General features: G+C 43.8%; 1 long non-coding RNA gene across 1 annotated transcript; it reads right to left on the bottom strand.

The window, feature by feature from the left end:
- Nucleotides 1–5,075: 5,075 nt before the first annotated feature.
- LOC115943869 (uncharacterized) lies at nt 5,076–20,226 on the bottom strand. Its single transcript, XR_004078450.2, has 3 exons — nt 20,017–20,226; nt 12,204–12,283; nt 5,076–6,754 (listed from the first exon to the last, which is right to left on the bottom strand). It is a non-coding gene; the product is annotated as an uncharacterized LOC115943869 (long non-coding RNA).
- Between the last annotated feature and the right edge of the window lie 1,061 nt (nt 20,227–21,287).

Raw genomic sequence — 21,287 nt, 5'->3', positions numbered from 1 at the left:
GATTGGATCTCATTGATACCATTTTTAAGTTCTGCCAATTTACCTTTTATTTCTGCCCTTAGAGACTCTATGTTGCCATTAATTGATTTCTCCATTCTAGCCATTGTCTTCACAATTGCTAGCCTGAATTCCATCTCCGACATCTTGGTTATATCTGCATCCATTTGTAAATCTGCAGCATAAGTCATAATCTCTGAGTCTTTTCTATTCTGGGGGTTCCTCCTCCTAGTCATTCTGTTGATGGGTGTTTGAGGGAATGTACAGAGTCCAAATTATTGACCAGAACCCAAGCAAGATGCACCTGTTTTCTTGGGACCTTAGGGTTGCTGGCCTCTTGTTTTCCCAGCCTGTCTTCTGCGGGAGGGGCCTGCCGCACTGTTACTCAGGCAACCCTGTTCGGTTGGAGTTGCCCTACCCCCCTGTGGCGGGGGATGGGCTCAGCGGGAATCAGTTTTGGGGGCTTTTGTTCCCTGGTGCCTTTCCCTGGCGGCTTTCCGTGTCTCTTCCGTGAGTCAGAGCAGAAGAGACCGTTTCCAACCCTCTGCCTCAGAGCAGAGAGATCGCAGTCTGTTTTTCAGTGAGCTCTCCAGGCCACACTGTCTCTGTTTCTGTCCGAGCTGCTATAAACTGCAGCGTCCTGGGTTGTGCGCCCCTCCGCAGCGCTCCCAGTCCTGCCTCCAGGTCGGGGCACGTCTCTGCCCTTTGTGCTTCTAAAACCGCCAGCCGCTCCCAGTTTGCATGCGTGAGACCGGGCTACTCTGGGTTTCCGCCCTGGGGGCTGCCCTAAAGTCCTTTCCCTGCCGCTACCGGTCTGCGAGTCTGTGCCCTTCTGCAGTGCGAGGCTGTCACTCACTGGCGGTGTAGGATCCCCACGGCCAGGCTCCCTCCTGCTGCCGTTTATCCTCCGATTTCTGCCCGCAGAATCACGGCTCTCCGCTTCGTACCTCAAAACCAACCGCCTGCAATATTCTGTTTGTAGAGATCCAGATCTTCTTACATCTCAGGCTGGTTTTGTGGGTGCTCAGAGTGGTCTGGTAGATATCCAGCTCAATTCTGGGGACCAGTTGAAATAGAGTCCCCTACTCCTCTGCCATCTTCCCCCCCCACAATTCATTCTTCTTTTATCTAAGTTGGCTATGTTCCCCATTTTTGTAACTGAATCCAAAGTTCAGCTGCCCATCACCAGAAGGGCCAATACTCAAGAGACGAGTGTTGACTGGAAAGGAATATAAGCTTTATTCAGGAGGCTGGCCACCCGGGGGCAAGCCTGACTCTTGTCCAAAAGCCAACGCTGTGGTTTTTGCCTTGCCAAGAGGGCTTTAAAGGGTGAGGGGGTCATTGATCAGTAAAGGGGCACAGTGGCCTCTAACATTTGCTGATTCTGTGTAGATTTAGTGGTGCCTATTTATAGCTTCCAGTGCTTGAGGATTGTGTAAGAGATCTAATTCCTGTTCTGTGATGGGCAAGGGCTTTCTTTTCTCCTCCTAGAAAGGAATATAAGATTTCTAGATACACAAGGAAGGTTAGCAAGTCAATGAACTTAAGAACATCTATTAAAGATCACCATGCTGGCTAGGAAGATCAAGGTGTCCTCATTGTCATTGTTTAACTTCTGTTCATCCTTCAAGATATAACTCAGTTTGGATACAAAGCCAGCAGCTAGGCAATTTTTCAATCATTTATGTGTCTTTTTTTAAAAATATTTTATTTATTTATTTGACAGAGAGAGACACAGCGAGAGAGGGAACACAAGCAGGGGGAGTGCGAGAGGGAGAAGCAAGCTTCCCATGGAGCAGGGAGCCCGATGTGGGGCTCGATCCCAGGACCCTGAGATGATGACCTGAGCCAAAGGCAGAGGCTTAACAACTGAGCCACCTAGGCGCCCTGATCTATGTGGTTTTTAACTTTTTATTTTGAAATGATTTTCAACTGAACAGAGGAGTCGTAAAAGTAATACAGAGAGGATAGCCCCCACCCAGCTACTCCTGAGTTTAACAACTTACATAGGCGTGGGATAATGATTAACACTAAGAAACTGACATTGGCACAATACTATAAACCACAGACTTTGTTTATATTTAGCAATTTTCCAACCAATGTCCTTTTTCTGTTCCAGGATCCATTCTGAGATCCCCTCCTTGCATGTTAGTTGACTTGCTGGGAGCTCCTTAATGTCTTCTAATCTTGTGTTTCTTGGCGCTGACACTTTTAAAGGGCAATGCGTCAGGTGATATGTAGAATGCCCCTCGATTTGGGTTTTTCTCCTGTTTCCCTATGATTGGATTGGGGTTATGCATTTTGGGGGAGAATCCACATAGGTGACGTGCCCTCTCTGTGCAGGCTCACAGCTATGTGACTTGTTACTGATGATGTCAACTTTCTTGGTTAAGGTAGTTTCTCTGCTGGAGATTTTTTTTTTTTTTTTTGTAATTAAGAAACATCTGGGGGGAGACATTTTGAAACCATGCGACTTACACTTTCACCCACTAACTTGAGCATTCTCCAGGGAATTCTGGCTGAAGCAATTATTCCTGTGGTTCTGTAATGGTGAGTTTTCTATTTCCTTCGTTCATCCTACAATCATGAGTTGGAATTCTTCTGTAAAGCACAGTTGTGCCTTTTCCTCCTTTTATTTATTTATCCAGTCATTTATTTATAGCAATATGGTCTCATAGATACTTACTTTATTCTTTGGGTTATAATCCAATACTATCCTAATTTACTCTTTTACTTAAATGGTTCCAGCCGTGGCCATCAGGAGCTCGTTCAGATTGGCTTCTGTGTTCTTTCTATGCACCCCAACCCCCTCTAGCGCTATAGGATGCTCCAGGCTAACACATGAAGCAAATTTTTAAAAAGTTATTTACAACTATGTATCACAATTGAAAAATAAAATTTCTCATTGGACATCTCATTCAGTCTACCACTGGCCTGTCAGAAGCTTGGCACTTCTTATGAAGGATTTGCCTTGTATGGCCCTAAGAAAACCACGGAAGATAGTAAGTTCTCTATTTTTCTTTTCCCCCCAATATAAAGTCTTGGAAATTACTATGTAAAGTGTAGAATGTAACATTCAAGTCACATAATGATGCCTGCCATTTAATTTCCTTTCAATAAATGTGCAAATGTTCCTTGTCCTGATCAGTGTACCCGAACAAATGTAGATTTTTGGAATGGTGCAGCAGGGCATCCTGCAGTGTTCTCTAAAACTTTTAGGATCTGTGTGCTTAATTCCCCTATTTAGATGAACTTGTACTTTACCTGAGGCCCTGCCTTAGTTCAGTAACTGGCTGTCTCTTCCTACAGAGTAAATTAGGTTTGAAAAAGTTAAAATTACAAAGTTACTCTTATCAGGTAGATCGTGCTGCCAGAATTGTTTAGTCTTTCTAAATGTTTCTCTGGGGGAGCTTTTTCTGAAAAATTAATTTTAAGGTAGGGATGAGAGTCCTTCACTCTCAGAGCTCCGGAATCTAGATTAGTGTGGATTGGGATGTTCTCCACCTATCAGTCATCACTGTTGCTATGCCATTAATCAAGAGAACCCATCTAATTTTAAATTTAGCTTTAATCAGCTCTTGTGCTATTTCCATTTTTCTATCGCCCATTTATACAAACACCTTAGATTACTTTCAGCATCTCTGTAACTGAGAGTTGCAGAAAAACCTAATCCAGTGCATAGATTCTGGGAGGATTTGTAGGGAGAGGAGTATTTTGGGGAAGGCCAATGGAGGTACATATATTTTCACATTGGGATGGTATCAGAGTGTTTGAGGTAAAGATCAAAATAAGATGAAAAGAAACATTGATGTAAAGTTAGGCTAACTAACATATTCATGCTTTAAAGCCTATAAAGGCAAAATTTTAAATATAAGAAACGTTGTAATAATACAGGTGCAGTATAATGAATTTTCTCTGGTCTTACTAGAAAAGCTGTCAGTTATGTGGCATATGAAAAATATTTTATTTAGATCACATATAAAGAATCTGAGATAGTAATAAAACCATCAGTAATTCTGTTTAGTCTTCACAGGTTTTCCTGGAGAGGTAACCAAGTAAAAGCTGCATGATTGGCATGAGCTGCAAGAGGGTTTCAAATTAAACCAAATAACCATGAATTTATAAACACTTACATCCAGAAGTTCATTTGCAGATTGATTATTTGGAACTCGGCAGACATTGTCCCACAGAAAAGACTATTTTAGTGGTTGGCTTCCCAGGTAATTGGACAAAAGCCTATTTCATCCGTAATACACTTAACGTCTGGATAAACTGTAGTATGTTAATGATACCCAGTTGCCATTTTTTTGCATTGGGGCTGTGAAGCTCTGCCTTTGGGGTTCTACTTCTGGTGGCTATTGAGTTAGCTAGGAATTTACAGAAAGCCCCAGCGGAACATTCTCTGGCCTCATTCTCATTGTAAGATAGGGGCAAAGGCAGGGCTCTGGGGGCAAAAGCAGACACTTCCCACTGTTGGTACGTACTCCAGGGTCCCCATCACATAGTCTCTCTCATTTTGTATGAAATCAGCATTCTAAATTAGGAAACCAGGGAAAATTCCCCTCTCTATTAATTTGTAAATAGGGCTGTTAATAAGTCCAGACTTAATGATATGAGAACATTCCATGGTGGAAAACATTATCATCTATTCTATTGATCTGCAAATTTAGACTGTGGCTGCCTCATGTCATAAAAATAAAACTGTAGGCAAATATTTTGAAGATCACAAAGTTCTGTACAGGAAAAAAAAAGTGTTTATTCATCTTCATAAGGAGTCTATGCCAAATTATTCTTTTTTGAGGGATTATACAGAAATGATCCTGGAAACTTTCCACTTTAGCAACTATCATTTAATTAATTTCAGACACTGTGTAATGTTGGCAAGGAAAATCCTCCTAAAGCTCAAAAAACTCATACCTGATGTAGTCTAATTGAATTAAAGCACCACTGTCAAAGACTAAGAACACTTGTAGAATATGAATGTCTCTGTCCTGTTGTGCTCTATCCCAGATAATGACCCTTAGAAAATTAATGTATTTTTACATAAATATTAATAATAATAGCTAACATTTAAAAAAAATTTTTTAAAGATTTTATTTATTTGACAGAGAGAGCCAGAGAGTACAAGTGGGGGGAATGGCAGAGGGAAAGGGAGAAACAGGCTCCCCATTGAGCAAGGAGCCCCACACGGGGCTCGATCCCAGGACCCTGAGATCATGACCTGAGCAGGAGTCAGACATAGCCCACTGAGTCACCCAGGCGCCCCTAATAATATCTAACATTTATAAAGTGCTTACTGTGTGCTGGGCACCACTGGAATAGCTTAACATATGTATTTGATTCTTGTGTGACCCCATAAAGAGGGTGATGTGGTCATCCCCACTTTGCGACTAAGATACTGAGGCCCTGAAGGATAATTCACTACACAGTCAGCAGATTCCAGAACCAGGTTTAAACTCAGCTCTTAAACACCTAGGCTGGGCAGCTTTTATATAATTAAATATAATACATAATTATTCTATGTATCACCAGCTTAAATTCTCCACATAAGCATAATGGTATCTGGATATGAATGCCATTATCTGTTGCTCATTTCCAGGTTTTTATGAGGCTCATTTCTGCTTCCTATTTGAAAGGGTCTCATAATGGTTCCCCTAGGCATTGGGGATTTCTGTACATTTGCAAAGCCCTGTTCCTAGTGGTTTAGGCCCCAGGTTCCATTGATCCTGCATATCTGTTGCAGTGTTCTGTTTTTGTATCAATTAAGAGAAGCTTGAGTATTATGATAAATTTCAAAAAACCCAAATATATCAGAGTGCATTCATTCAAAGGAATGCTAACTTTTTGGAGAGGAGAGATTTTCCAATAAATACCTCTATGCAGATAAGTACAGTTCTACTGTTTACCTGGTTATGACCATGGGCAGTTACCTAACCTCTCTTCTTATAAGATGGGTATAATAGACTTAAGGATAATTGCCCACGTGGGGCCTTGGGCAGACAGAGAGACTCCCAGTCTGCCTGGCTTTCCCTCAGCCCATCCCTGATGTCTGATGTAGAAAAAGTCTCGTTTTTCTGCTCTTTAATTTCTCTAACAGGATTAATCACTGACATGCAGAGAGCAAACAAAATCTTGATAGAATGTGTGTCAAGAAGAGTGCCTGGCAGATAGTAAGCACTCAATAAATGACAGTTATTTTTGTGGGTGGAGATGGTTCTGTTGCTCAAGATCTTTTTGGAAGTACTTTGGAAACTTCCTTCCAAATTAGCACGTTAAACTATTCTAAGAATTCTGTGGAGTGTGTTTATAGTTAAAACTCAGGGTTTTGGGGCGCCTGGGTGGCTCAGTTGGTTGAGCGACTGCCTTCGGCTCAGGTCATGATCCTGGAGTCCCTGGATCGAGTCCCGCATCGGGCTTCCTGCTCGGCGAGGAACCTGCTTCTCCCTCTAACCCTCCCCCCTCTCATGTACTTTCTCGCTCTCTCAAATAAATAAATAAATCTTTACAAAAAAAACAAAACAAAAACTCAGGGTTTTGTTTTGGTTTGTTTTTGACACCCGATGACTCTGTCTCTGGCCGACCCCCTTATTCATTAGCTTGTGCGAAATCATCTTGTCTCCTTCAAAAAGCCCAATCCATCTTCAACAACATGAGTACTTGCAGTTTTTGAAGTGATTCCCAAATAATGAGGCATATGCTCTTCAAAGAACTTCTCAAATGAGTGCCTTAAAAAATGCTTCTAGCAATGGCTGCAAGACTGGAATGAAAAAAAAAATAACATATTAGGACCAGCACACATGTTAACATAGATGTTCTTTATTTAAAAAATATGAGGTCTGTTCCCTTCGAACAGATGCGGGTTCCTGCACTTGCCCCATTTCCATCGGGCAGGGTAACCAAGTCAGCAGCCCTAGCAGATAAGCTGTTAAGGGCTCCTGGATGCTTCTTTCCCAGCCCATCTGTGAAGCGGATTTATACGTTCACCGCTCCCCCTCCCACCCCCCAGGGTTGAGAGCCATCATCCTTCACTTTGCCAAGTGGGCTGGTTCTCCAAGGGCACCCCTGCTCAGCTTCTGCATCCTGGAGTCCCCTGAGGTGAGACGGAGGGAGGAGGCCTCAGGGCCCGCCGGGCGGCAGCAGCTGAGGACAGTGGCCAACTATATTATTGTGAGCTGCCCTCCTAACTGCAACACCATCATATGACACTTAGGCTTACTAAGTGCTTTTTAAATCAATTATTTCATTTAATCCTCTCAATAGTCCTTGAAGCAGGTTTAGTCATTCAGTTTAGAGATGAGAAAGCAGATAAATGGAGATGAAGCCACGCAGCCCAAGCCAAGGTTCGGGCGCTGGCGCACCGAAGAGCCAGTGGGCTGACTCCAGGCCTCCCGCTCGGTCCCCCACGTGGGGCCTTGGGCAGACAGAGAGACTCCCAGGCTGCCTGGCTTTCCCTCAGCCCATCCCTGATGTCTGATGTAGAAAAAGTCTCGTTTTTCTGCCCTTTAATTTCTCTAACAGGATTAATCACTGACACGCAGAGAGCAAACAAGACCTAGTGGTGAAGTCCAGAGGCTGATTCTCTGCTCTGAGGGACAGTTGGGTCATTCTCCCTCCTATACTGGTAGCATTTCTGGTGTCAGATGCCCCTACCCCAGCCACACTGCTAGGAAAATGGCAGGGTTTTGGTTTCTCCTCAGTCCATGTTCACAAATAAGACAGATAAATATTTGAGTGCCCTCTGCGAGCCTTACTTAAGTGTCCGAGGCCAGAAAAGCCTTGCTGAGTTGGGATCTATGCTTTTCCTTTTCCCTTGTGTCCCGCAGACGTAGAGAGCCCCTCGCCACCACCTGCGTAGGCAGACGCTTAAGGATTATGGATGGTACTGTTTCCAGTGATGACAGTCCACAGGTGTTTATTTTTCATAAATGTTCACTGAGTGTCTCCCGCATGCCAGGCGGTGTGCTAGCTGGGGACACACTAGTGAGCAGAAGCAACCCCAGTCCTGTCTTATGAAGGGAGATGGGGGTTCCTCCAATAGTCACACACCCGCGGTGCATACCTGCAGTGGGGCGGTGCTGGGACACAGAGGGACCAGTATCGCCAGAGCCCCTGATGAGGATATGTGACCTAGTTAGGTGGTGGAAAGGTGACCAGTCTGCCCAGAGCAGGGGGAGAGGTCTGGTTCAGGATCCTGGAGAGAACTCAGGGTGTTGAAGCTGCACTAAGAAGGTGTTGTCCTCGCCCTGGGAACAGTGGGAAGGGAGTGTGCTAAGCAGGGGCCACAGCATCGGTCTTACATCTCTGAGAGTTTACACATGTCCCACATCCCCATGTCTGGGCAGGGCGTGGAGTGAGGTGGGGGAGGGGAGGCTGGATTAGAGACCAGACAAGAATTTATTATAGAACAGAGGGCAAGGAGGAAGCGATGTGGACAGATCCGGGAGATTAAGGTAGAAGGCAAAGGACTTGGTAATAGATCTGATAAAGGGGTTGAAGGAAAGTAAGGTGCCAGGAAGATACCAGGGTTTCTAACTTCCATGACTGAAGATTGGTGGTGTCATTCACTAAGCTCTCTAGTACCTAGCGCTAGGGATTTTTTCTTTTTCTTTTTTTAAAGATTAATGTGCCATGCTACTCATTCTGGGACATATAAATATGAGTAAGAGATAATTTGCACCCTCACAGGGCTTGCAATCTAGCAGTGGGGTTGGAGGGAGTGGTTTAGATATTCTATCGCCTAAAATTTGTTTAAATTATGGCTGTTGCATAAAGTTGGCAATGGTAAATACACAGACACTCCTTCCAGGGGGTGGGAGGCCTTAGAACTTGGGTGCTCTGGCAGAGGAAGAGGCTGGGGATGAGGAGACATTCTTGGCAGATGAGGGAATGGCCTGGTGACCTTGGAAAGGCACCATGAAACACTGAATAAATCCTTAATGCAGACCAAATGGAAAAACACAGTATGGGCTTCAAGCTTGAAATTACAGAATCGAAAACTCATCTTTCATGGGCATGCCAAGTGCCATCAAAAGAAGTGAGCCATTTATTGGGCACAAGTGGGATGAGAGTGATTTGTGAAGACAGAGGGTACGTTACAACTTCTTTTCCTCCAGCAGCCTCTTAAATTCACTGCCTGATTGTTGCTAAATCTTTATAAGTATCACCATGGCAACCATTGATATGAAAAATAATATTAGCCTGGACGCTTCCGCTTCGGTTGATCTGACATTTTCCGCCGCAGTGGTCAATTTCATTGTTTGTGCAGATGACTAAAGAGGGTCCTGCTTGGATCCTGTCATAATTTCTTTTGTCCCGAGAAGATGAGTGCTGGTTAAATCCACCCTGATGTTAAGAAATGACCCAGTGGCATTTTGGGAGGGGTGGCTTTACCATTGTTTCATCTCTGAGGACGTGGTGGGAGATGCACCCAGCTGGCATCATCTGTGTTGGTTCAGGGGTGAGGCTGGGGAGTCCTGTAGGGTGGTTGGGAGATTTTGCCCAAATCAGTTCCACCAGTGGCTGTGGAGGAGGTATACTGCATAGAACCATGCACATTCTTTTATCATAGGCCCACCGTTCTTATAGTTTCTTCCTTCTGAATCTCTTCCTTCTGGTGTCTCATCCCAATCCTGGGCACCTAACTCCTCAATTCTGTATTTTCTCAGAGTCTCACATTTTATAATCCCTGCTGCTTTCTTCATCCTTTCATCCAACAAATGTGCAATGAATGCCTTCCCTCTGCCAGGCACCATTCTAGGCAGCTGGGTCACCAGTGAAGAGGAGCCCAGAACCCCTGCCTTTGTGGGACTTAATTGAATGGCAGGAGACAGACAATAAACATGATAAATAAGGAATTGACAGGTATGTTAGGTGATAAGGGGGTAGGAGTGCTGGGGTAGCCTGGTCACAGGTTTAATAAGATTATCAGGGTAGGCCCCTTGGAGAAGGTGGCACATGAGCAGACGTGAAGGAGATGAGGATGTTAGCATGAGAGAAGCCCGGCTTGTCTGAGGACCTGCAAGACCAGAGTGAGAGAGACAGGGAGTATGGCCGGGAGATGTGCCCAGATGGTGGGGTCAGATGCCCTGAGGCTGGATGATGCAGGTCCGGAGGGGGGCTTTGAACATATGTGACTGATGTGATCTGGCTAGTTCTAGTAGGATCACAACACTTGTCTGGAGAATGACTAGAAAGGACTCACAGTGGCAGAAGAGAGAGATGTGATGAGGCTGTTGCAGGAACCAGGCGGGGGATGGTGATGGCTTACACCAGACTGCTAGTGGCAGGTGTGAAGCGAAGTGGTCATATTCTGGATATATGTTGAAGGTAGGGCCACTAGGATTTACCAGTGGGTCAGAACATTCCCCTTTGGTCTTTTTCTCAAGTTGTAAATGGTAGAATAGTCTTCCTAGTAAAATAGATACATATTTATATAAGGATTCCACACATGCTAGCACTTTTTAAATGTAGTATTTCCTTTCCTGTAGAGGAAATTCCAACTGAACATATGGAATTGTATAAGAACAACTTAGCATCATGGTTAAGAGTGCAGGCTGCAGAATAAAATTGACTGGTCCCGGATGTGTGACCAGGGACAAGTTAGTTAGCAGCTCAGCTGCCTCGGTTTTATCCTCTCTAAAATGGGGATCATAAGAGTTCCCGCCTCATAAAACTGTGAGGAAAAAGAGAAAATATACATATGAAGCACTTAAAAATGTGTGGTCCATAGTGTATTAAAGAAAAATTAATAATAATGATTTTATTAGCATTTGCCCTAAGTTCTTTTAGTGGCTTCTTAAACTTATAAATGACCTGAATATTTTTTCTATATTAGTATTCTTAAGGACTTTTTAGTTCTCTAAAATGCCCATGGTCATGGAAAGTCATTCCTTAACTCAGTGCTACTCTGCCTTCCGAGCTGATGCAATGTTTGCTCGTTGCAGTGCACTATTGTACTGTAAAATTGTGTGTGTGTGTGTGTGTGTGTGTGTGTGTTTGGCTCTCTAGTGAGAGCTCTTCCATGTCCAGCTGAGGAATCAGATCACCCCAGACCATCCTAGCTCTACCAGTCATCGTGTCTCCTTGAACACATTGTTGAACCTGCTTCTGCCTCATTTCCCCATTCTGTAAAATAGGGGTGATCATAGAATCTATCTCACAAAGTTCTTGTGATGGTAAAATGAGGTAGTCTCATAGAACAAGGGCTCGTAAAACAGCTCCTCGCACAAAGTAAATGATCAATACATTTTGACTCTGAGTAGAAATAATGATCCCTGGGCTGGGCACCATGATGTCGTATCTCAATGTCTGAACGGCCCCCTCCCCCCGCCCCCGCCCGCGGGAAAGTCGCTAGCTCCCATTCATAAAACATTAAGATTAGGTTTATTTAGACATGATTCCCTACAGACCCCCTCTAATTTTTTCAAGTATTTTTATCTGTTTCATCAAAAAGTACATGCTGGGACCTTCTATTATTTATTACCTAAGATAAACCTGAGTGCGTATGTACATTTTCTCTATCTCACACAAGAACTTGGAATAAAACCATGAATGATATTTTTTCCTCTGGAGAGTTTGAAGAGTTGTTGAAATCCTAGTCATGATATTTAGTGTGTTATGAGTTCTTTATGCCTGTTGTTAAATATGCCATCATTTTATTGACACATTACAATGAAGTGGGCAGCCAGCTACAGTAATAGGCTTCCCCTAAGGAGTGTGAGTACCAACAAATCTGATGGCGGGCACTGCCCAGGAAACCAAACGTGTGTTCAAACACCAGCTAGCTTTATAGAGGATGATGGGTGCATGCATGCTTAATCAAATGGCTGCTATCAAGTACTTCAGGCAATTTTTTTTTAAGGATATAAATAGGTAGTCAATATCTATTAATTGGTTTTTATTAAGAATTTATATTAATTCTATTAACATTTACTTTTACGGCATCTTGCTTTTGAGGAATTATTAATGTTCAGTTTTGTGATTTGTACTCCTGTTCTTCCACTCTACCTACACACAAAAACCACTTGGAAAAGGTCACCAAATACTGATACCTGAGCCTCTTTCTAAAGGTTGTGATCTAATTGAATTGGGATAGATCTCAAGCATCAGCATTTTAAAATTATATTTTAATATGTCAAATGTATACAGAGTAAAGAGAATTATAATAATAAGCCCATATAGATCTATCACCCAGGCATGATACTCACCTTCAGTTGTGGTTTTTTTTAAGTGTTCCCTTAGGTGATTCTTCTAATGTACAGCCATGGTTGAGAACCATCATGTTGTTCTAGTAAAATAGAAAATGGAAGGAGTATTTCAATGGATATTGATAACAAGAACAGCTAAAATTTGCCCAAGGCCACATAATGATTTTATCGTCTAGTACTCTGTTCATTGGGCTCTAATGGTGTCCATGAATGTATATGTGATACAGTAGGTGTATGCCTGCTTGATTTTGTTGAACAGTGGAATAATTTGGAAATGGGCATTGGAACACCTGGAAAAAATTTAGGAAAAGGCTTGAAAAAATAATGGTTTCCTATTCAGAATCTTTATACCTTGACTCAACATCATTCTCAGCCACCTAAGGCCACTCAGTAAAACCTGGCTCAGAGATAAGAAAGGTCTGATGAGCAAGGGTGGGACAAGTAGATTCGACTGATGGATCAGAGAAACACGGGGGAGGGGAATAGGGGTGGATATTGTCATCAGATTTACAGAGAAAAAGCACTAAACCAATGACAAATCAATCTCAAACTATAACAAAGAAGTTTTCTAGGCTATTCTGTAACATGTAAATATACATCTATCAGTGTATCTTAATGAAGTCAACGTTTGAGTTTCTACCTCAACAGTGAAGAATTGTGGACAATTCCTGGTTCCTGAGTGGCAAACACATGGAAAGCAATTTGATCTCAGAGTTGGACACAACTTTAAATATGACGTTGCCTAAGTGCCCACCTGATAGAGGACTCTGCTCTAGGGCCATACTGACATTATGGTATCTCCTTGAACATTCTAGGTAGAGAGCCTACTGCGCATAAGGCAACCTGGTCCATATTACAATAGCAGTCCTTTTATTGAGCTGAAATCTCGTTCTTTAACATCCTTTTAACCAAAGAAACTATTTCTGGTGCCCCCATGTTGTCTTGCTACTTAAATATATGTAGACATAATGCTAGAATAACATTTTTTCATGCTTATAGATCTCATCAACTATAAAATTAAAAGAACCTTACAAATCCATATGAAAAATGTAAGACCCTTACAATAAAATTATCATTAATTTAATGGGATTAATGATACTGTTTTTCTGAACAAAATTCCTCCTCTAAGGGGGTGTCTGTTTGCATATGTATGTTATACCAAAAGGTATTAATAAAGTCTCTATTTGCAGGGTTTGAGATTGTCAAATCTCACACTTAACCAAAACTGCCAGCAATTAGTTCTCCATTTCCTGTTTTAATGAGACATCCCTTGGCAACTTTGTAAAGATGTTTTGTGCACTTGGAAATTAAGGTCAGAGTTGTAGTTTTACTGCAATCTTCAGTAAATGGGCATCTAATCCAATTATTGCTGGAATTGGGTACAGAACAATCTTTCATTGTTATTTATTACTATACTTACTGCTAATGAACTGCTGTTGCAAATTGATGCATACGACAGGATCCAAGCAATAACTCTTCTTGCAATATGTATACTGACTTGTAGTGTAGACTCCCTTTAGTTCTGCTACCTATATGGCTGAATGAGGCTAACCTCCTACCACTTGTCTCTGTTCCAACTTCTATGAAACATCTGAGTACACTAACTTTGTTCCCTGTGGGATTATTGTTGTACACTGGTCTCCTGGATCCTGGGGACCTTGTTAAAAGTGCCTGCTCTCTGGACCCCAGAGGTTCTGATTTGCTTAGTCTAGGGCTGGACCCCAAGAATAGGTTATATTAACAAGCACTCTGAGTGATTCTGATGTAAATGGTGTGAATACTTCTATCACTTTCCAAGATTATTGTTGACATGGAAATATAAAATTTCTCTTTACAAACAACCTGGATTGAGAAACCCTGGCATCCTTCTCAGATTTGTATCATCTGCAGATAAGCCCACCTTGCATGTTCCAAGTTCCTGATAAACATCTTCAACAGGAAAAGAGTCAGTAGAGGAAGCTTTTTAACAAAATGGCTTTGACTTATTAAATGCCAGATTTATTACAAGGAACACAGATATTCTAGATGGTATTTTCATTGATTCCCAGAACATTCTGGAAGCTGTGGACTAGAGTGGAATCACATTTGCAGGTTGTACCCACACTGTTAAAGTAAGCAAGTACAGTGAGGTAATTAGAAAGAAAAAAAAAAGTGCTGGAAAGTAGGGATCAAATTAAGAAGCAAAGCTGACAATTTTTTTTGGTGTAGTCATAGCTGTACATTTCTTAGTTTATAGGTTAACTATGGCATGTTTGCCTGAAGAGAGAGTTAATAAACGAGACATCTGAATGTGTCTTATTACCCATTTTTTTCTTCTTCAGCTAATTCTTTTTTTTTTTTTTCCTTCAGCTCTTTCTTACTGATTGCTGTTAAAACAAAATATAATAGCTGGTTAGGATTATTTACAACTTTATAGGAGAATGAGAGGCTTGCTGGCATTTATTTTATGTCTTTTGGGGGAAAGTGATTGAAATGTTAAGTGTCTTAGTAAAACCTAATACTGATCATGTTTGGGATATCACTGTGGTCTCAGATGGTGAACAGTTTGGGAGTTGAATTTAGTAATTTTATAGATTACCAACTTCCATTCTTTGTATTTTGCCATTATATATATACTGGCCAAATATAAATAGTCTTAATGGATTTCTATTTTTACTCAAGGGGAGAAGAGAATTGAGCATTTAAACTTTATAAAGAACTGAGGATTAGAATAACCTTAATTTTTTTTGTTAAAATTATTCTATTTAAAAGGGCTGAGATTTCTAAAATATACTTGAAATGGAAAAAAATTTTAAAAAACCCAGTAAGTGTATATTTTAATACAGTGGAATTTATACAATATGTATTGGCCCCACCTTTATGACCTATATTTTTATACAAGTATAACCTAAAGAGAGAGAGGAGGCAAATAGGAAATTCTGATGAATAGGAATGATTTTTTAAAATGATGTGTAGGCATGTCTAAACTTGTTCCCTCTCATGTGTACATATTTTTGTACATTTTATGCTGCGTTTATAATTATGGGTGGTTTTTTACTTCATTTTGCATCTGTGCTCTGCATGTATACAGACCCCTGAAATGATGTATACAAACCCTGAATGAAGAGAGCATCTGGAAGCGTTAATGAGCTATATACTTGACAGTATTCTCAAGCCCTAGAAACTCTTAAACATATTTTTATTTCATAAGAATAAGCTTGCTACTTTTGAATTAAGCATTCATCCCCATATTTCTCTTATTTATGGTCCCCATAAGGCCGTGGCGAAAGACTTTGTGTCCTGATTTCAAGGACTTAATATGCAATGGAGGTGCCTGACGTGATCCTGAACATACAAGATGTCTCAACTAGTTACTCCAAGTGTTGTTAACATCCTACTAAGGCATCTTAGGCTGAAAAACAGTCAACTTAAAAGTACTGGAGAATATGGACATTTTTAAAAAGACCACAGTGCTTTATGTGACAGTAGTCTGAGGTTGTCAAAGAGGGCAAATGAGTGTTGCATGCCTATTAAGGTAGCCACCTTTGTAGGGTTTGGTTAGGCTTTCAAGATATTCTTCTAATGCTGACGCTGAAAGGCAAAGTTCCGATGTAGTCACTGGCCAGATTCTGCACCATTTCTTTCTGGAGTCTTGTTGATGAGGCTGACAATATGACACAATCTGCAAATTCTGCCTCTGCCTTGGCTATCAGGTGGGAATTACGTTGCTGTGCAGGCAGCAGAGTACCAGTATCAATGAGTCAGCATGCTGTTGGCACCTGGGGCTCGGTGGAGCTTTGGGGGACATCCTGTCTCTGTGGTTCGGGATGAAGTTCCACACATGCATTATCTTACCAGAAGTTAGCTATGCTCCCTTTCTCTGTACCATGGCTAGAATTCTAGATGGCTTGTTGGCCTTCAGTAATATATTTTGTATACAACAGAATAATTTCAGAAAGCCCATAAATAAGAATAATGTTGTAAGGTAAGCCTTAGTACGGTGGTTGAGACCAGAAAGGGCATCATGAGACCTAGGCTGGAGTCATGGAATCCTTCCCCACATATCATGGATTATTTCAGTATTTGCCATGTAGATATAGTAAACCAGAAATCTGATGAACTGGGTTCAATCTGCACTGGCTCTAGGACTGTGTGAAAAGCATTCCCTTGACCCAAGGACTACTTTTCTATAACTTACTGAAAAAGCACCAGAAGAGGTTTCATACTGGTAAGAATAAAGAATTCTCTGGGGCTATAGGAGGCTTCATTTTTGTTAGTGGGAGGAATGCAGGGAGGAATTAGTCTTTATGAAAGAAAGCAAATCCAACTGTAATGGGATCATCACCTTGCCTTCTACTTAATTTTGTTACTTTCCTTCTCTTTTCCATGTAGAAAAGCTCATAATTAAATTTCCTGATAAGAGTTAAAAAGGTTTTTCATTATTGCTTTTACTCAGCAGGTAGAGATGTGATAATGTCGTTTTATTTTATAGACCCCTAGTACTTTTGAAGCATAAGAATTTCGGAATTAATCTCTTATTTTATACAAGAGGAAACTCAACTCTCAAATATAGTAACAACTTAGTTCATTAGCCAACATCCATTCATTTAGCGAAAATGTTCAGTGCTTGGCTTGCAATGTACTCAGTGAGGCACTGTGGGGAGACAGAGATGACGACGAGAGGCTCCTGCATGATATTAATAAGGTAGAAGAAAAAGGATTACAGAGATGTGAGCAAGTTACTGGTAGAGCTCTGTGCTGCTCACAAGTTTTTATTTGGCATTTCTTTTCTCCATATCTGTGCCAGGAAAGTCAAAAAAGAAGAGCTGAAAGCCTTGGTCAAGCCCAAAGATTTTCATAGTATTACTTCCCAGATTTACTATTAAACTATGAAGCAGTATGGTTTTTACTCCAAATTTTGAATTCGTGGAATATTCAGATAATTAGCGAGGTACTTCTAACTTGTAAAAAATAGTATTTAGTATTCTAACATTTTCTCCCAAGAAAATAGACATCTGTACATTTTTGCTGATTTTCTCCATCACCAGAAAGATTAAGATTCATGAATCAGGGAGAAAACAGTTTGCTTTCAATTAAAAAAAAGTAACAAAAATATGGCAATAAAATGAATGAAAATATGAAGCCATCTGTGTCTGAAATGATAATGCCAGCTTAGTGTTTGTTGTAAACAATACAGTTTGTTCAAGTCCACTTTTTTTTTTTAAAGATTTTATTTATTTGACAGAGACACAGTGAGAGAGGGAACACAAGCAGGGGGAGTAGGAGAGGGAGAAGCAGGCTTCCCGAGGAGCAGGGAGCCCGATGCGGGGCTCGATCCCAGGACCCTGGGCTCATGACCTGAGCCAGAGGCAGACGCTTAACGACTGAGCCACCCAGGCGCCCCGTTCAAGTCCACTTTTAAAGGAGAGTATTTAAGTGTACACACAAACAAGGAAAAAAACCCTTTCTTCATTCACAGATCTTATATGACACGCACACAGCCATATAGGTACAAATGTGAGATGTGTATATATGTCTGTAATATTCCTGTGGCCTGATAGAAAATTAATATAGGTAATCCCCAAATCTATCTTCCAGTATTTGAACTATCACCATTATCTGTCGCTTGACAGTTCAGGTCCTTGTTACCTGTGGTACATGGAACAATGCCACAATCCCTTCCTATATCAGCTCCTTGTATTTGCCCCTCCATTCTCCAAATCACATTATTTTTCCTTTAACAAAACTTCAGCCACGTTTTCTTGCTTAAAATGTCCCAAAGGTGCACATCTTCTACTGAATACAGGTTCACAAACTCCATAGCAACATAGTAACCATGATTTTCCAATTTTCTCTCCCATGCAACCAGAAAAATGCCCCCTCCCCTTTTCTGTTGCCTTTGCCCTGTCCTAAAAACCCAGGCCAAGTCTCCCCAATTCCAGAGGCTTCACTGACAGACCCAGCCTACTAATCTCTGCCTCCTATTCTGCACCACATCTTTGGCACCCAATAGTAAATGCACTATTTTTGTGAATCCATCCTGCCACCTTGAGTGGCTGAGCTCCTGAAAGGGTGATCAGGACTACTTAAAGAGGGCCCTAAACATTTTAATATATATGAGTTGGTTACTTGATTAGAGCTTATTGTGAGATGACCTGGAATAATTTCTTTCACCTGTAAATCAGAGCATGAGCACCCCCCCCCCCCCGCCAATTTCAGCTGAAAGCCTGATCAATAACTTACTCCCCTGATAGACTGGGAAGCTTGGGAGACCACCTGTAACTGGATCTTGATGGTGGAGAGGAAGGAGAAAATGGGAAGGAGGGGGCTGCCGAAAGACAGGAAACCTCTTCCTTCAACCTTTAATTCAGGTGTTCCCTACTAACTTGATATTTCTTGAACACCCACCCTGCGCAAGACGCCGCCAATTTGATTATTTTTTTCTTTAAAAAAGAAAAAAAAAAAAAACCACTGCAGCCCCTGAGCCAGTAAATTACTCACCTGATGGCCAGGAACACCCTCCCCCCTCCCCCTTACAGGGGGTGTCTGGGAGGCATAAGGAATGGGACAGAAAGCCTGGGCTGTAATCTAAAGTGGAAATCCAAAGTCTAATGCTATTGGCAACGGTCTCGAGGCGTTGTCCCTGAGCCAGACCCTGCGCCAGGATGGAGAAGCCTGTTACAACCTAACTGTCCTGGAGTGCTGCGGTGGCTCCCTCCCCCGCAGCTGGGAGGCGACGGCAGGACAGGGTTGGCTTTCTCTGCGTCGGCTCTGGGCGTGTGCCCCCGCCGCAGCTCCGCGGAGCCTCCGAGCCGCCTGCAAAGGGGGGCGGGGAGCGGCGGCGATCAGCCCGCGTCTGCGGCTTCCTCCCCACGCCCGAGCCTCCTGCGCACAGCCGGGAGGACGCCAGCCCGAGCCTCGTCCCCACGCCGCGGCGCGCGGGCTGCCTACCCAGCCGAGGTAACTTTTCTGGCAGCCGGAGCGGAGGGGGGCGGGGATCCGAGGGGTCTCCGGTTTGCGAGGCGCGGAGGACTAGCGGGAGGCCGGGGGCGAGGCGCGCGCGGTGCGCGGCTGACGCGTGGCTCCGGCGCCGCACGGCCGCCCGAACCGCGGGAGCCCAGCACCCGGCCAGGCCCTGGGACCCGCCCGCCCTCCGGCCGGGACCCCCGCTGGGCCGGGCCAAACCGGTGCGCTGCGCCCCCCGCCGGGGACGTGCCCGCTCCGCCCGCCCGCAGCGCTGCAGCATCGGCTGGGCGGGCGCGCGGAGCCAGAGCATCGGCCTCCGGCCTGGGGGCCTTCCCCGGAGCCCTGGCAGGGAGGGGCGGCGCGGCCCCCGCGTCCCTTCAGTGCCAGTTTGCCCAAATCCCCCGTTTGGGGCGCCATGTTTTAAGTTACCCCTGGGCCGGGGGCGAGGGCGAGGCGGGCTGCGCAGGGAGGGGCGGGGGACCGGGGGCGACACTGCGGCGCCGCCCGGGGCGGGTTGCCGGCGGGCGGGAGGGGCCCTGCGTCCAGCGCGACGCGGCTGCGGGGTCGTCCCGGGTGCCTGGCGCGGGCGGGCGCGGGGCCGGTAAGGTGCGCTCGCCACAAAGCATCCCGGCTCGGCAGCGGGCCGGCTGCTTTATGTAACTTGTCTCCTTCCCCGAACTGGGGCGGCGTCCCCCCGGACGGCGGCGGGAGCTGCAGCCCGGCCGCTGAGGGAGGAGGGAGCGTCCTAGAGAGGTTGCTCCTGGCCCGGCACCTGCGGCGTTCTTCGCCCCAGCCTGCGCTCCCTTGGCCCCCCGCACAAAAGCCGGAGCGCGGGGAGGCGGAGGGGCCGGGGAGCGGCACTGCTCACCTGGCGCCCGCGGGGCTGCGAGCTGCTTCGGGAGGTGTCTCCGAGGGCGGCTTTGCGGCGCGTGGGGGTGGGGAGGCCGGGCCATCGGACCGCGGGAGTCGTGGTCTCGGCCAATTCCAGGCGGGTGTTTCCCCGCTCCTGCTGCGGGGGCTGGCTTTCTCGGCTTTTCCCTCTCATCTTGCCCTACTTCTTCCCCTCCCCCTTTCCCCTCTCCCCTCCAACCTCCTCCAAGTTCATGGCTTCTGCAATGCGGTGGGTGTGGTTACCTAGTAAATTGTAACTGGTCCCTTGCAGTGGGAGCAGTCTTTCCTTTTGGGGTTTTATATTTACGGATCCAAAGTTTTCTAGGGTTTTCTCCTCCAGTTGCAGCCCAGGGTTAAAGCTGGAAAGAGATTGTTGGAGAACTAACAGAATGATAAAGAAAACATGTGGTATTAATTACGTGAGGAGGCTGGGCTGGGAAATCCCGAGAGGGCAAGGCAGTCCTGCTAATGCAGTGCTTCCATTACGTTTAAGTTGGTGTTTCAGTGTTTTTACATTAGTCTTGCAGTCCTGCAGAACTGCTTTTGCAGGTATCCTGCCTGACCTTTTTGGGGGCCCATTTTAGGCTCTCAGAGGCAGCCAGGTGTCCTGGAGTTTCCCTTGGAAGCGTGAACATTCCTAGTAGAAGAGTCATCACACTAAGTGCTAAAAACATTCTTTTGGGGGGTCTTAGTCTGATGTTTAAAGCCTCAAGAAATCCAAAATTATAAAATTCCACTTCTATCTGGGAGCCCTGGATCCAGCACCAATTACTGCAAATTAAGCAAAAAAAGCCCCATTAAGAAAGGGGAGCACCTCAAGCTTGAGTAAACTCTGGGGAATGGGGAGGCGATTTATACCTTGGCTCTAACAGGATTTTTAAAAAATGCATCTTAATTTTGGTTTCAAACTTTTAAAACTTAAGTTGGAATAATAAAATTGTGAGAGGAAATAAACTGAGATTGAGAAACAGTAACTTTAATTTGTTAATTTCACAAGGCACTGATGAAAAAAATCTCTGAATACTGTTCTATTTGCATTATAATTTTTTGGTGTTTTAGAAAAGCAAAATATATCAGAGGCACAAGGTACTGCATTAAGTTCAGCTAGCTAATCCACTTCAGACAAATACTTTTTTGCAAAAAGAACATGTTTTGTGAATGATTTATCAGTAATAAAAAGTAGCCACATTATTTAATTTGTGAACCCCTTTTAGGTGAAGGATTGAGAAGATACAGGTCAAAAGTCAG

Source organism: Leptonychotes weddellii, chromosome 13, assembly GCF_054177405.1.
Source record: "Leptonychotes weddellii isolate Sample4059 chromosome 13, ASM5417740v2, whole genome shotgun sequence".
NCBI classification, from domain to species: Eukaryota; Metazoa; Chordata; class Mammalia; order Carnivora; family Phocidae; genus Leptonychotes; species Leptonychotes weddellii.
This window is presented reverse-complemented; position numbering and strand designations above follow the sequence as displayed.